The 18,275-nt window shown below is 35.9% G+C and overlaps 1 protein-coding gene across 1 annotated transcript in view; it reads right to left on the reverse strand.

Moving 5' to 3' along the window:
• LOC150109421 (tRNA pseudouridine synthase-like 1) overlaps positions 1 to 18,275 on the reverse strand; it is a 141,361-nt gene that overhangs the window by 19,316 nt on the left and 103,770 nt on the right. The gene's annotated exons all lie outside the window — the stretch shown is intronic.

Raw genomic sequence — 18,275 nt, forward strand, 5'->3', positions numbered from 1 at the left:
TTGATAGTGTACTCAAGCTGAAAGAATAAGTTTGGCATAATGAATATAGTATACAGTGAATTCTCTATTTACACACAAATCCAGAATACAAACACCATGTGAACAGTCATAACTATCACAATTGTAAAACACCACAATACACGTATGTGTAGAGGTTTAAATCAGATGAAAATGTTAAGGCAGCCCTAAAAATGCTATAAAGGATCCCATTGAAATCTTTTTCCATGGAGAGACATTACCACCACCTATACACACAAATGCAGCAAAAAGTAGGTCAAGTACTAGAACTGCTTCCATAAGAAATAATATGAATTTCCTATGGCAAGACAGCAAATGAATAAAAAAAATGGCTTACTCACTAGTATGTATTTGTGTTAGAACTCCTAACAAACTTTACATTCAAATGAGTCAGTGAATTGCGAAGGAGGATGATTACAACATATCAATAACCAAATGTTAGTGAAAGAGGACATTTTGAAAAAAAAAAAAAAAAAAGCCAGGAAGAACTTACAATAATGAAAAAAATAAATTTAAAGATGAAACAATGTCTGTACAGTGTTTTTAAGAAAGATCAAAATATGTAGTTTAATTAAAAATATCTAAAAGATCATACACGAAATCAGTTTTCTTCTTTTTCTGTTCTGTATGAATGGAAAGCAATAAAGAATTGTACGATGAACTTGGTGTATATGGTGAATTGCAGTTTACAATAGTTTTATCAAGAATTTAAAAATAATGAATTAAATATCTTAAATATTCATTATAAAACATTTCAAAAATTACAAAAAAAGAAAAAAAAAGAAGGCGAGGGGGGGGGATATCCAATTTTTTTTTTATCCATCCATTTTTCTGCTATGTTAGGACATGCTTCACAGCTTCTAGCTATATATGTTAATGGTTTGGCTTGTACAATAATCAACAGTGTAACATTATGAGGAAAAGAGTCAGTACTACTTTGATTTAGCTATCATGTATTTTCTAGTCATGTCAATGAAGAAAATATGTAGGAAGAATGGTTGCATGTTTTTGGATGTGTGAAGTGAATCTAAAGAAAGAATGGATTTATATAAGCGGGAAGGTCTTCACTTGAATGCATTTGGTAGGAGGACAAATTTACTGGCATGAGATCTAATATACAGAGGCAGGAGAAACTATGCAGTATACTTGTCATGTATTTCCTAGTCATGTCAATGAAGAAAATAAGTAGGAAGAATGGTTGCATGTTTTTGGATGTGTGAAGTGAATCTAAAGAAAGAATGGATTTATATAAGAGGGAAGGTCTTCACTTGAATGCATTTGGTAGGAGGACAAATTTACTGGCATGAGATATAATACAGAGGCAGGGGAAACTATATCATGATTGAAGAAATGAAGAAAGAGAATCTATGTGTAAAAGTGACTAAGTTATGTAACTGTGTTAATATTATCTTCTTCTTCCAGTGGTGCTAACAGACACTTAAGTGCCCACAACTTTCCAACTATTGCTGGACCTCACAACCGCAACTCAAGGATAAGGTGGTTAGCCCTATGCCTCTCAAAGTGTCCTATGTTAGTAGATGTGTGTGTTCATGGGGCCAGTTTGCCTGTTCTGGGGGATGAAAAACCCAAGTTTCTGGGTGAAACCCCACCTCACCTCCGTAAGAGACCAGCTAACTCACCTTTAGTCGAAAGAGACCAATTAAAAATTCCTCATGTCTTGGACAGGAATCGAACTCAGGTCTTTCTGAACAAAGGGCTTCATCTAAACCGACCGAGCTACGGAGGCTATGTTAATATTATGAATGTGCTTAATCATTTACAAGATTTTTATAGATAAATGCATGTATGTCTGGTTTGAAGTTATTATGTATGTGAGGATGTCTGTATAAGTTAAGAATTAGATATGAATAGAGATCTGAAAGTTGTCTAAGTGGATCATGCAGACTACAGAGGTAAGTACATAAAAAACATACAGATAACTTACTATGTCTGTACACAAATGGCAGGAGTTGAGTTTGTTGACTCGGTGAATACCTTATGGCTTCAGATAGCTGTCAGTAGTGAGACCTGGCTCTCAGAGGCTGATATACTGATTGGTCCCAAGCATAAAGGGTAGTATTTTTAGGAAGGATAGACAAGATGGAAGAGGAGTAAATGTGATGTCAATGACATCAGATATGAGTTCAGTTAAGATAGAAAGCCATTACAATATTAGTGACAATTTTCTATGTAGCAGTGAGTTTGAAGCCATGTGGTGTGAAATGGAGTAAAATTAGCCCAATTTACTGAGCTATCTGAGGCAATTCAAGTTCCTTCTGTCACATGCTGCTTTCTTAAGCAGCATGTGACAGAAGGAACTTGAGGTCAAAGAGTGTTAGACCTGATTATAGTGTTGGGGGGGGTGAGTAAAACATGACTGTTTTACCTCCAATTAATGATAGTAATTATGCTATACTGACTTCACAAGTGGCTAAGAATATGGATGTTCCATTAAGAAAATGTTATATGCTAATCTACAAAGCAGGAAATTATGACCAACTGAGGAGAATACTAGGCCAAGCCTATGGTAATGATTGCTAGATGAGAAAGATATCAGAAGTGCATAGGAAGGATATAAGCAATGCACAGGAAGTATTAGAAAAATACATTGATGGTACAATATAAGAATGTGTACCTAGAGTTCGAAGAATAAATACAATAGGAGTGAAATAGATCTGCCATCTTATTACGCAAGATTATGTGGAAGGAATACCCTATACAAAAGGATGATGTCAGTAGAGAAAATGATAAGATTATAAGGTACAAAGGCCAGAAGAGTTACAACTATTGTATGGAAAGCTAAGTATGAGTATGAAAAGAAACTGGCTCTGAAAGCTAAAGATAACCCAAGAATTATATAATTAAATTACAAGTAAAAGAAAGAATGAATGTAAAATAATAATTCTAAATGAATGAAGATGGTATTTTGGTGGCAACATATCCAGAAGAGATTATTCAACTAAAGAGTGCCCATTTTGATAAAAGCGATCAACCTGGTGTGTGCAATAAAATTCAGCAAAAGAGAGAGAGGCTTATGAGATATCAGCACAGTCTAAAGGAATGCTCAGATCTGGTTAGGCTCTTTGAGCCAGTTGAATAATTTGAATCTCAGCTCAGGAAAGATCCAACAGGATGGAAAGAATGTATAATAGCCTGGTTGAACAAGGGTAGTGCAAAAGGTAATGCATCTAATTTTTGATTTCTGTAAAGAGATAAAAGTTAGACACATCAGCTTTGTGTTTGTTGTGTGTGTGTGTGTGTGTGATGATGTACACACCTGATGTATCTTTACAAAATTCACCTTACTGTTTCATACAAAGTGTTAAATAAATTTACAAGAGTTCAATTCGATTGGTGCAATGACTTTTAAATTCATTCCTTTTTCAATCCAGGAAATGACAAACTGACTCAAGATCAAATTAAAAATATATATATTTAATGAAAGTAAATAAATCTCTCTCTCTTTTTACACACACACACACACACACACACACACACACACACACACACACACACACACACACACACACACACACACACACACACGGTAAATAAAATTAAAATAATAACTGCAAAACTAATGGATCCAAGGCCTTCTAAATAAAAACTAGACTTTGAGATTAATTTATCCTTTATCTTTAAAAGATAAATTAATTCTCTCACTAACTCATTATATCAATAATTGGTTTTACATGTACTTAATCAGTCTACTAGACTGAATATATTTTTTCACAACAAATTCTTACGAAAACAATAAATATTCATTGGAGTCAGTTCTTTATCAGACCTTTTCTCAAAATATAAAACTACTACTTCTTAACCTCCATGGGATTATGCATTTCCTTATTTACCATATATTGTTCCACTTATCCTCACTGAATATATTCTTACCTCAGGCAGTTTAATTACAAGACACACACAAATCAAAAAGGGGGTGCTTAAAAGTCAAGGCTGGATAACTGGGAGGAGATCGCCACATGGCCTTTTGGGGAATGCAGAGAACTGATCAGAATTTCTGACCTGATGTCCAATACTCACCTTCTCGTGGTGCACCTTACTAAGTATCTACTTAGATACTGAATGAATGAGGATGGGCTGACAGTTTGAGATTTAGCTGACCAAATTGTATTCTTAATGGTTTTAACCATAACTCAAAATGATGGTACAACATGATGGAATTTCATGTCAGCTGGGGCCTTGCCCAGTTAAACAAATTCTTTTTGTTTACAAAAAGAATTTGTCAAAAAATCTGACAAAAAGAATTTGAATTCCAAATTGTTTTTGCCAGGAAACCAGGGTAAACAGCAAAAAGTCAGCTACTGGAAAAAACCCCAACTCAACATCAGCAGAAATCAAGATTGCTGCCATCAACATGAGAAGCACATCAATGGAAAAGAAATGGAACTAGCAGAAAAAGTGGATAAATACAAAATTGATGTAATAGGTGTTCCTGAAGCAAAGAAAACAAAAACAGGTGATATCTTTCTAAGCAACAAATTATTATTTTTATTATTATTAACATCTGACCTCCATGGAGTCAGACTCGTTGTGGGAGATACACACTTTTGCATGAAAGATGTTTCAAACATATTTCTCTAAATCCAGAGTAATTTAATAATAAGGTGGCACACCTTTTGGCAACTTTGGTAAGGATGACCTCTCCTATTGCTTCTGCCTTAGTATCTCCACTTTGGGCCTGGCTCCCACTGACGAGACTTAATAAAGGTCGAAACCGGTATGGGTAGTGGCCCTTCCCTTAATGCATAGCAGTATACATGTCCGCAAGGAGATGTGCTGTGCATTATGGGAGATACTGAGACAAGGAGTTGAGAGCTTCATCCACCTTTCTGCGAGTTGCCCGGTATTGTACTACCTTACTTCAGTCCTGAAGATATTTTCAGGCGCAAACTTTGTTTGCTCACACTTCGATAAAGGATTAAATTAAATTTGTTACACACTTTTGCACACAATGCTCATCCAACTGTGCCTTAAACTGATTCAATATGTCTAAATTCACAACACACACAGGCAGCATTCCACTCACCAACCCCTCTCCATGCAAAGAACCTTCTCCTCACACCCTCCTTATACAATTTCTAGCAATGGCCTCTTGTTCTACACCCCTTTCCCATTCTATGAAAAATCTCCTCAGTGTCAACCTGATAACAACTCCCTTCCCCCCCCCTATTCAAGAGGCTTTGCAATTTACACTCTTTCAATCTGTCTTCGTATTCCACATTCTAAAGACCACTGACTACCTTTGTGAATCTTAACTGAACCCTTTCTAACATATTCTCATCACCATGAAAACCCAGCAACAAAACCTATGCACAATAATCCATATGAGGCCTGATCAAAGCCTTATACAATAGCATCATAACTTCTTTATTTCTGCATACCAGAGTGTCCTTCGCATCATTGCCATTATCCAATGTGACATCTTCACAACTTGTGCAATGTGGTCCCTGAATTTCAGGTCCTTGTCCACTCCACCCACCCACCCCCAGATCTCTCATTGCCTCTATTTCTTTTAAAGTTTCTTTCCCTACCAAATGTATAATTTGCATCCCATCCTTACTTGTCAAATTTCAAAACCTTACACTTTTCAACACTAAACTGACAGCTCCACTTATCTGCCCATTCGTGCAATTTATTCAAGTCATGTCCTTCAGGATGTGCTTTGCATTATGGGATACTAAGGGAAGTGATGTGAAGTCATTATCCTCTTTGCACGAGTTACCCAGTCCTGAAAATAGTTCAGGCACAAACTTTGTTTGCTTATACTTGGATAAAGGATTAAACCAAGAATATAATTTCTTGGCATCTTTAATTTATAGTATAACCAAGTGGAAAAACTTCCAATGAGTAGCTATAATATGAAACACTAAATATGAGGATAATGGCAGGCAATATAAAGTAATGTGAAATAAAATAAATTAAACATACCAAGAAATTATATTCTTGGTTTAATCCTTTATCCAAGTGTAAGCATTAAACTAAATTTATTATAGTCTAACCAAGTGGAAAATAAACTTCCAACATCTTTCTCTAAATCCAGAGTAATTTAATAATAAGGTAGTACACCTTTTGGCAACTCGTATAGGTAAATATGACCTCTCCATTGCTTCTGTCTTAGTATCACGAGTTCTGGGTCTGGTTCCCACTGAAGAGACCTCAATAAAGGTCAAAACTGGTCTGGGTAATGGCACTTCCCTTAATGCATAACATTATACATGTTCGCAAGGAGAGTGATGAGAGCTTGGTCAACCTTCACTATGAGCTGCCTCAGTCCTGAAGATACTTCAGGTGCAAACTTTGTTTGCTTACAATTAAACTAACTTTATTGTAAGCAAACAAAGTTTGCACCTGAAGTAACTTCAGGACTGGGCAACTCATATATAGAAGCTAATGACTTCACATGCCTTGTCTTAGTATCCCATAATGAAAAGCACATATCCTTATGGGCATGTATAACGATATGCATTGTGGAAAGGGCTGCTACCCAGTTGGTCCTTTATTTGTTGGTTCTCCAAAAGGAGAACTTCCAACAAGTAAAGTGATGTGGGATAATATCAGAATGGGGAACTGGATAATGAGAGTTATTTGTGTTTATGGTCCCACAGAAGATTCTACTAAGGAAGAAATGGAGGAATTTTTTGAGGGATTAGAGAAAGCAGCTGACACAATGAAAAAGGAAAAGTCCTTGTTGGATTTTCTCCAAATATTTTGGGAAAATTTGGAGAAAAGAGCAAAGATAATAATAGCAGTAAGTATCTGCTAGATTTCTACTTCAAGACATGAACAGTTATTATTAACTACATGTTCCAACATAAAAATGTGCACAAATTCACGTGGGGAGAAGAAGCAAGAAATAAGAAAAGCCTCACTGACTATGTTATTGTAGACAGTGATGTTTTATCATTGGTTCAGGACACAAGAGTAAACAGAGAATTTGAAATAGGAAGTGATCACCATTTAGTGTTGAGTAGGATAAAATCAAACTTGATATTGAAAAGAAGGGTGTTTAAGAAAGTTTTGAAACAAATTAAACTTGAACAGCTATCAGATGTGAACTGTAGACTCAAATACACAAACATTATTATTATTATTATTATTACATGACACCTCCACGGAGTCCAAAGACTCATCGAGGGAGGGTACTTACTCTACAACTCTCCGTCTCTACCACTCAAATCCACCAATTACAACTAAGTTTATCATCAATACCACCTACCGCCGACCACCACCACTAGTATTTTCACAGACAATCACAAACATCCATGTCCATGGCAGGATTCGAACCCCCGTAGCCTTTTGACTAGAGAGTGGAAATGCTAACCACTCATCCAACCAGGCCAGCGATGTAGCTCAGTCAGTATAGCCCAACGAAGCCCTTTGGTCGGAAGGACCTGGGTTCAATTCCTGTCTGCGACGTGAGGAACCTTTATCTGGTCTCTTCTGACAAACTAAAGGTGAGTTAGCCAGACCCCCGCACACACACACACCTCTCTAATACAGAGGTGGGTGGGGGGGGGGGAATTCTCCCAGATTATTCAAGAAAAACTGCAAGAGTTTGAAAACAAGCACCAAACATTGGAGATTCAGTGGCATCCTAAGAAAACTTTGACTGATTCAGCCACAGCGGCATGTTGTGAAGTAATCTACAAGGACAGAAAAATCAGAACTCCATGCTGGACTCAGGAAGTTAAAGAAGCAATCAAGGAAAGAAGAAAGTATATCAAAAGTTCCTTGCAAGTAAGTCAGTTTGTGCTCTTAAGGAATACAGAGAAAAATGTAAGAAAGCATTGTGTAAAATTAGCTAAATAAAAGTCATGGGAAGACTTTGGTAAGAACGTAGAATATAAATATTAGGAAGGTGGTAAAATATTCTGGAGGCCACTAAAAAAGCTCAGAAATGAAGGAAAGAGTACTGTAAAAAGAATTAGAGATGATAAAGGAGACATGAAAACTGAAGCTGAAGATATTCTTGACATATGGAGTAATTACTTTCAAATATAGCTAAATGAAACAAGTAGTAATAGTATATTGGTAGACAACACTCAATATCATCTGGAATATATAACTATACTTGAAGTAGAAAAAGCTATTAGAAACCTGAAATATGAAAGACAGCTGGAGTAGATGATATTTGTGAACTGTAATGTGAACTCTGACTCCATGGAGGTCAGATGTTAATAATAATGATAATAATATTTGACCAGACATGCTAAAATATGGAGGCATGAAAGTTTTACAGTGGCTACACTGCATAATTCAGAAAGCCTGTTCAGAGGGTCAAGTTCCAGATGATTGGAGTAGAGCGCTCATAGTATCCATCTATAAAAAAGGGAATAAAGCTGAATGTGAGAATTGTAGAAGACTACTGAGTGTTCCTGGTAAGATTTATGCAAGTATTCTTGAGAAATGGCTAAGAAAAATTGTTGGAAAAGAAACTTCGAGAAGAAAAAGCTGGGTTCTAACCAAACTGAGGTTGTTAAGATCTCATTTTCGCTTTTAGACAAATAGTTGAGAAATCATGGGAACATAACAAGAATCTGTATTTAAGCTTTGTAGATCTGCAAAAAGTATACGATGAGGTGTCCAGGGAAAAGTTTTTCAATACACTACAGTTATATACAGGGGTGTAGTCAGGCCAGGGCGATGCCCCAGTACTTTTTTAAAACTATCAAAATTTTAAAATTTATTATAATAAATTATAATAATGAGACTTATAATGCATTTTCAGCTTTCAGTCAAAAAAATAGCAGCTTGCCGCTCTTGTCATTTTCGTTTCAGAAAACAAGGCAATCTCTCTGCCATATGGCTGTTGCAATAATAATGCCACACTTCGTGCTCTGGATATTTATTTCTAAGGTAGAGCCCTGGCACTATTTCTTTTAGTACTACACCCTTGGTTATATAGAGTAAATGGAACATTATACAGGGCAATGCATAGTCTATATTTAAGTTGTGAGCAGTTAGACTTGAAGGAGGTATAGGAAGATGGTTTGATGTAAAGTCAGGTGTCTGACAAGGGTTTATATTATCACCACTGTTATTCATCATCTATATAGATCACATTATGAAGGAAAGCAGTCTTAAACCTGATATCAAATTAGAGATGTTAAATTCAGCTGTTTACTTTATGCAGATGATGTTAAACTCCTAAATAAATCCAGGACAAGTCTGACCAAATTGAATAACTGTTGTAATAAATTTGATATGAAAATCAGCATTAAAAAGACAACGACAATGAAAACAGTCAGAAAGTGAAAACATCAATTACACATGAATGAAGAACCTATAGAACAAGTAAAACATTTCATCTATTTAGGGCACAATTTTTAGTGAAGATGGCAAATTAAATTTGGAAATATACAGCATAATTAGTAAAGATGGTATGGTAGGAAGTCAACTGAATAAATTTATATGAAATGAGAGAGAGATTAGTCAAAACACTAAACAAGCTGTATACAGAACAGTGTTCAAACCAATTTTAACTTATGGATCCAAGAGCTGTGTTAGAAATAAATCATTTGATGAAAGACTGGAGACCACAGATATGAGGGTCCTAAGAAAGATTATGGGACTGAACAGATGGCAATATTATATTAAAAATAAGAATATTAGGATAGAACTTGATATTGTTAGTATTCAGGAATGTGTTAGCAGAGCTAATCTCAGGTGGTATGGCCACTTAACAAAATGGGAGAGGAAAGATTAGCTAAACAAGTGTTCTTTCAATCCATCATGCAGATGGACTGATATAGTAAAAAGTGCCTTAGAAGACAGAAATATAAGATCTGATAATATTGGAATGTTAACAGATAACAAGCTAATCTGGAGGAAAATTGTCGATGTTTGTAATGATGTAACTTTTCATGTAGTACTATCATAATTGTTGAAAGTTTTTCCACCAAGTGGAAAAACTTCCAACAATTATGTTTGCTTACTATAAAATAAAGTAAAATAATAAATAAAATACTATAAAATAAAGATACCAAGAAGTTATATACTTGGTTTAATCCTTTATCCAAGTGTAAGCAAACAAAGTTTGTGCCTGAAGTATTTTCAGGACTGGGGCAACAACATGGTAAAGGTGGTATGACTTCACATCACTTGCCTTAGTATCCCCTAATGCAAAACACATCTCCTTGCAGACATGTATAATGCTATGCATTATGGGAAGGATCACTACCCAGACTGGTTTCGACTTTTATTGAGGACTCATCAGTGGGAGCCAGACCCCGAAGTGATACCAAGGTTGAAGTAATGCAGAAGTCATATTTTTATATACAAGTTGCAAAAGGTGTCGCACCTTATTATAATAATACTCTGGATTAGAGATAGATAGTTATTGAAAGTTTTTCCACTTGGTTATACTATAAAATGAAGATACCAAGAAATTATATACTTGATTTAATCCTTTATCCAAGTGTAAGCAAACAAAGTTTGTGCTTGAAGTATTTTTAGGATTGGGACAACTCATGGTAAAGGTGGTATGACTTCACATCGCTTGCCTTAGTATCCCATAATACAAAGCACATCTCCTTGCAGACATGTATAATGCTATGCATTATGGGAAGGGTCACTACCCAGACCACTTTCGACCTTTATTGAGGTCTCATCAGTGGGAGCCAGACCCCGAGGTGATACCAAGGTTGAAATAATGCAGAGGTCTATGTAGTGACCCTTCTCATAATGCAAAGCATCATACATGTCCGCAAGGAGATGTGCTTTGTATTATGGGATACTAAGGCAAGTGAGGTGAAGTCATATCACCTTTATCACGAGTTGCCCCAGTCCTGAAAATATTTTAGGTGCACATTTTGTTTGCTTACACTTGGATAAAGGATTAAACCAAGTATATAATTTCTTGGTATCTTTATTTTATAGTACTATCATAAGATCTTGTACACCCCTGAGGATATATGTCAGGAATTTGATGATGATGACAAATTACAAATCCTTTACCATAAAAAAGTTTAACTACTTTATAAACAAATGTATTAAAGTAGAGTCTCTTCATTGATGCCACTTCACAGTTTCAAATTTCTCTAATTCTGTTACTTGTTCCAAGAAAATAATTCAACTGGCATCCTTGAGATAGAAGGGAAAAAACTTTCCATTTAGCATTTCTTCGAACATTAAAACAGAACATCTATTTAATATCTCCTTCTAATACTAATCATCTTGATAACATTCCTCTTTGGAATCCTTTTTTAATACATTCCGACAGTAAGTTTTTGAAAGCTTTCCCGAAAACAAAATTTTATGGTCTGCATTCTCAAACTTCTCTTTTCTTCTTTCTACTCATTACCCCAGCACCAAATGCTTTCTCTGTCAACTGTCAATCATGGATCAGTGTTTTCAGTGAGTATGCATACTTGTTCAACTAAACAACAAGCCAGAAGTCTGTAATGGCTGACATGCTGTCATCATTAGCAAAAGGAGAATGTCTTTATGACAAACAACACATTCACTGTACACTTAACTGTGAATTACAATAAAGAACCATTGAAATTATAATGCAACTGATAAAATACTAATGCAGAGAAACAATTGTAAAAAAATTCATAATTATAAATTATGACTTTTTATATAACTACTGCGCTATTAGTATCTCTGGAGTAATGGTGAAGATTTTGGAAAAGTTTACAAGAGCTCATATACAGAAAATCAATACTTTGCAATGAACAGCATTGGGTTACTAAGGGAAGGTCATGTTTAAGCAACTTGCTCACACTTTATAATAAGATTCAGTTATACAAGAGGAATGGATACACCATGATTGTAGATTATACACTACTAGTTTGGATAAGAGGATGGCTGATTAATAAATATAAAAAAAGTGGTGTATGGGAGATGAGAGTGCAGGATTTAAGGTGAACAGGTGCCTTACCAACTGTTTGTGGCATATTACCCCCTCTTTCTTCTTATTCTAGCAAACAAGAGAAAGAAGAGGGGGATGATACAACAGACATACAAACTTCTGAAATGGTCATACAAAATACCAGTATATGGAATTTTTCATTTTATGGAGGGTGGGGAGAGGACATGAGTGCAAGGTTGAGAGTTGAGAATGAATGTAGTCAAGAAAGTGCTGAGAGCTAAATTTTTCTCTCATAGAACCGTGGGTAATTGGAATGGTTTGTCTCTGGAGGGTGAGTGCAGGTAGCTGAATGAATTCAAGTAAATATATGACAGCTGTATGGATAATATGTGCAATCCTTCAACGAACTATTGACACCCTTGGTGGTTCTCTGGTATTAATAACACTACAAGTAATGATAATTGTATGTTTGACTGATTTTTATAATTTAATGGGCATGAACACACACACACAGTTATAAATTCATATACATGAAATTAACATAACAACACACTGATTATCAATGATTGTGCAATACAATGAGATCTTGAGAAATTAACTGCATGTTAATTCATAGACATAAGACTGTAGACATAAAAAAAACCTGGCAACGAAGAGCAAAAAACAATACAAAAACCCAAACAAAAAAAATCAATAAAAAATATTGCCACATCCATTGTTTAGAGAGAACTGGACTCAACCTCTTATTCTTAAGTGAACTTCAACTTGCAACTAGCTAATCTAATCACTTGATAGACAGTATCTCTCCTCCCCCAAGCTAAAGGCTGTGGGTTGAAATTCCACTGGGTCATGGATATTTGTAAATGCCTTTGGATGATAGATGGTCATCACTAAATGTGAGGCTACCACTCTGCTTAGTGGAGGTCTGAAGTGGCTTGAAAAAAAGTTCAATGTTTGCTGTACTGGGTCTACTTATTTATCCATCATAGTGCTATAGGTATCCTATCCTTTGTAAGTGGGGGATGATATAAAAAAAGTAACCATTGCTGTTCATTGTGGCTCCCATCACATTGTAGTGATTCTTGTCCTAGAATCACTATCACTACACTGAGTGATTCTAGGACAAGAATAGTACTCAAAATTTATGCAATCCAATATTTCAGGTGAAAGAAATGGCAGATGCTATTCTTTTGCCTGAAAGAGCTTATGTCTCAAAATTTCTACTTACTAAGCTGGAAGAGTTGCTTAAGCATTTCAGTAAAACAACCTAATGCAAATTGTTTATTTACTCATCATTATCCAAATCTCTCTACTCTCCACCTATTTTGACCTTTTCTTAATCAGTTCTTCAATTAAAAAAAAAATATATATATATATATAAATATATATATATATAGAGAGAGAGATTAATTCTATATAACTAAATCAGAATGTTGTGTAAGTTTCCTCTCTTATGGAATACTTTTTCTTCAGTCAATCTGAAGGAAGAGCAGCCCATAGAATGACTTTTGAAATACTTATTTTTTTTTTTTTTATGGAAAAAACCAACCTCTTAATATACAGAACTTAATCTTCCTCTGAAAGGGCTATGCCAAAAACATTAAATGGTAGACATGCTTCTGGTTTTTTGCCAACGTATAGCTTTTAATATCCTACCAATCTATACATCCATCCTTCTCTCCCTAATCCAGATGAGGGTATCTTCGGCATCACTTAAACATACTATGACTATGCAGATGATATCTTTTCCTTTAGTGCTACATGGTGATTAGCATTCATTTCAGAGAAATTATGGAGACTACAACTTTGTTAGAAATAAGTACTTTAATTTCCCGATGTTTCGACCTTCATATTAAGGTCATCATTTGGAGTATATACATATATATACACAGAGACAAGCTATATTGCATTTCAATCAAATAGTATGCCAAAGAGACAATGATGCAATCAACCATTATTCTACTGGCCTGACCTCTAATAAAAAAAAAAAAACATCAAAGCTATATTCTATTTATAACATCATCAGGGAACAAATTCATATAGAAAACTATTGCTATAATAAAACTATCCATATGAATTTGTTCTCTGATGATGTTATAAATAGAATATAGCTTTGATGTAATTTTTTTTTTCCAAAAAAAATCATTGTCCTTGGGGTTATTGTATACAATAACCCCAAGGTAAAAATTCATTTTCATATATATATATATATGTGTGTGTGTGTGTGCACGCGCGCGCTCCAGATGATGACCTTAATATGAAAGTTGAAACATCGGGAAATTAAAGTAATTATTTCTAACACGGTTGTAGTCTCCATAATTTGTCTGAAATATATGCAGATAATATATTATATCATCTGCATACAGCAAATGATAAAATCTAAAGCAGCACAATGCTAGAGGATCAGCATCTGAAGATAAAGCCGATCATTTGTCATCACTCCTCCATTTCTGGTAATAACAGAAATGGAGCCATATGCTTCCTGTGGTTGGGGAGCAAGCACATATCCAACCTGTCCCAACAAAAGGGAGATGAAAGTCTGCCTTTCATACTGCCAAACAATCACCACCACCTTAATCCTTTCCAAAATAACAGAGAAAATCATCAACAGTCAACTTCTACACTACGTATAGGCCTACAAGTTATCAACAACCATCAGTATGGATACCACCACCACCAGTTCAGATCCCCAGTGAATTGCTTAGCCCACATTATGCGTCACTGGACATGTGTCAGGGAAAGGTTTGAAGAAACATGCTATTGCTCTCGACATTTCCAGAGCATCTGCTCATGCTTGGCATCGGTGCGATTTTTGTGTAAAACAATAGGTGCCAGTACTCATTTCTTGTTACAGGAAAAATTGAAAATTAAAAGGATGTGAAAAGAAAACTAAAAAAATATTTACTGATAGTTTTACTTCATAGCATGATAATGTTTCCGAAATAAGAACAGCAAATTAAGTATATAAGCAAAAATTGTTTATTAAGCAAAAATTGATTGTACAAGTACATCAAAAATAAATAAAATGCATACGATAATTTTTAACAAAAATTTTATATAGCAGATATAAAAAATAGAGCAAATATCTTAACATAGATGTAGTGAAAAATGTAAATTTCAGTTAAATAACTAACAGCTTATTTGTACTTCTCGTAGACAGGCTTATACGTTGGTTATGCATTACTAAATCACTTAAGAAATTGACAACGTAGATACGAATATAAATTAAATTACACTTTAATAAATATTTCCGATATTTCGACAATGTCATGTTGCCATCTTCAAAAGGAACTTACAAAAAAAGCACATGCACGTAGGCACTACAAAACAGTAACTGACAATGAAGTGATGAAGCTATTGTTCTTCTAAAAGTCCTGATGGTGCCCCCTAGTGGGCTAAGTAGGTGTTCTTGGCCGTTAGACTGAAGGTCTGCTGATGTAAGCCTCCCAAAAAAAAAAAGCCACCGTAGAAAATTTGTCATTTTCTACGGTGTATTACCCTAGCTTTCTTCCACCAGATGAGTCTTTGACTCCATGAGGTCTTGGGGTAATAATAATAATAATTCTGTGGTATATATCCAGAGCATGGTTGCAAGACCAGAATGGCTGTACTTGTGAAAACAGATGTAGTCCTTGTGTTCTGAAATTCTGATATTTGCTGTCCTGCCTGTTTGGCCAAAGTAAGACTGTTTACAGCTGCAAGGGACCTGGTATACACCAGGTAGGTCTAGGGGAAGTGGTTGGTCTTTAGTGGAGCAGATAAGGGATGCCAATTTTTTGTATGGTCTGTAATAGGAGGTCAAGTCATGTTTTTTTAAGATTTTGGCAATTTTTTCGGAGGTGCCTTGGATGTAGGGAATGGTGATGGCTTTAGGGTAATCCTTGTTGTGGGGGGGGGAGGGTTGCGGTTTGTAGGTTTCAATATTTTTTGGATTTTTTTTTGGGGGGGGGTAGCCATTGGCTGAGAAGGTGTCGAGGATGTGATTTAGTTCAGTGTTTAGGGCCATGTCATTAGAACAGATTAGTTTAGCCATGTTGTATAGTGTTTTCACCACTCCATATTGTTGTGAGGGGGGGGGGAATTGTTGGTGAATGTACCTGCCTGTATGGGTGGGTTTTCTATAAACTGAGAAAAACCAAGGTTCCATCAGGCTGGTGGATGATGGTGTGTCTAGGAAAGGGAGGCTGTTGTTTTCCTCTTTTTTCCAGGGTGAACTTGATTCTGGGGTGTTGGTTGTTTAAGTGTGTTAAGAAGGAGAGGAGTGTATCAGAGCCATGTGGCCAAATAGCGAACACATCATCAATGTAGCGAAGCCATATGGTTGGTTTTTGTGGGGCAGAGGCTAAGGCTTTTTCTTCAAAGGTCTCCATAAAGAAATTGGCCTAGGGTGGGGAGAGTGGTGAACCCATGGCTGTCCCCTCTATTTGTTTGTAGAATTTTCCCTGCTAAACGAAATAGCCTGAGTTCATTGTGCAATGAAATAGGGCTGAGATATCGGGAGAAAATTTAGCTTGGATTAGCTCTAAAGTTTCCTTAAGTGGGACTATTTGTGAATAAAGAGGAGATGTCAAAGCTGACCATTATGTCAGTATGTTGGAGTGTAAGGTTTTCTATGCTGGCTTTGAAGTGGGCTGAGTTTTTTGTGTGGTGTGTTGCCAGTATAGTGTGTGAGCACTTTGCCCAAATGTTTAGCTAATTTGTATGTGGGGGAATCTATGCCATCCACTATGGGACGTAATGGCACATTTTCTTTATGTATTTTTGGGAGTCCATAAATATGGGGGGGGATAGAGTTAAACGGCTTTAATCTATTGGTAACTTCCAAGAAGTGACTTTCTTAAAGAGCCTGTGAAGTTTTCTGATTTGTGAGTTGGTGGGATTGTATTCGATAGGGAGGTAAGTAGCCCGATCTAATAGAAGAGTAATAAGCTTACCTGTGTAGTCTTTTTGGTTAAGTACTACAGTTGCATTTCCCTTATCTGCTTTGGTAATAACTATTTCTTTATTATTCCTCATTTCCTGCAGAGCTTTATATTCCTTGTTGGATATGTTGGTTTTTGGTGGTCTTGCTTTGGAGAGGACACAAGCTACATCCAGTCTTACACTGTTGGTGATTTGATTTGGAAGGTGGCGGATTTCGCGTTAGATCTGGATTGAATCTATTTATGGTATCAGCCTCAGCCCTAAGAAACTCTCCAAACCTCAACAAATTTGGTTGTATGAGATTGGCAAAAATTTGGGAGGCTTACATCAGCAGACCTTCAGTCCAATGGCCAAGAACACCTACTTAGCGCACTAGGGGCACCATCAGGACTTTTAGGAGAACAATAGCTTCATCACTTCATTCTCAGTTACTGTGTTGTAGTGCCTATGTGCACGTGCCTTTTTTGTAAGTTCCTTTTGAAGATGGCAACATGACGTTGCCGAAATATCGGAAATATTTATTCAAGTGTAATTTAATTTATATTTGTATACGTTGTCAATTCCTTATGCGATTTAGTAAAGCTTATTTGTATACTAGGTAAATGTGTAAAACATTACTGAATATTACAAATTTCTAAATATACTGCATCTGTGTGTCATATGTCTCTGTTAATATAAAGGTGCTGATATGCCGCACCGTTGTGTATCATCCAAAAAAAGCACTGCCAGGAATCGAGGCCTACTTGGTAAACTGTCATTCTTCAGTCTACTTACCACGTTCTGTAACTGAGTAGCCAGCTTTCTTAACTGTTATTCACTGCATGTTTTTGAGTTTCTTCACCAATGTAGGAATGATAAGGGGTTCTGTTCTATAATTTACCGTCTTTTTCCTATATATAAATGATCAACTTGCAATCACTAATAATCACAGCACTGCTGATGATGATAGTACATTTCATTTATCCTACTCAAGCTTCAAAATTATCTGCAACCGGTGTCTTAAGACCGATCTCCATATCATCCTTCAATGGGACAAAGAATCTCAACTCACCTATTCTTACTCTCAGTAATAAACAACCAGGCACTATCTGATCTTTCTCCTTGGATGACATTTACCTCCAGCCTCTCCTGGCATAAACAGAACACATCACTAATTTCCACAACCTCTAAAAAACTATTATTTTCTGCTCAAGAAGTCACTTTTCATCCATTATGCTACTAACTATACAATCCACCACCTATCCTTAGAATACTGTTTACCGGAATACCTCCAGTATTCCGGTAAACAGTATTCCAGATTTTCCCCGGTATTCTGGTATTCCGTTTACCAGAATACCGGAGGAGAGCAATTCAGCTGATAGATGATCTCCTCTCTCACTGATTCACTTCAACCATTATTTTACAAACACTGTTTTTAGATGTGTCTTTTCTACAGGTATTTCCATGGACATTACTCCATTGAGCTAACAACCATCATTCCTTCACTTTCTGTTGGGCTTGA

Source organism: Typopeltis vanoorti, chromosome 2 (assembly GCF_054136105.1).
Source record: "Typopeltis vanoorti isolate ZY-2024b chromosome 2, IOZ_Tvanoo_1.0, whole genome shotgun sequence".
Lineage (NCBI taxonomy): Eukaryota > Metazoa > Arthropoda > Arachnida > Uropygi > Thelyphonidae > Typopeltis > Typopeltis vanoorti.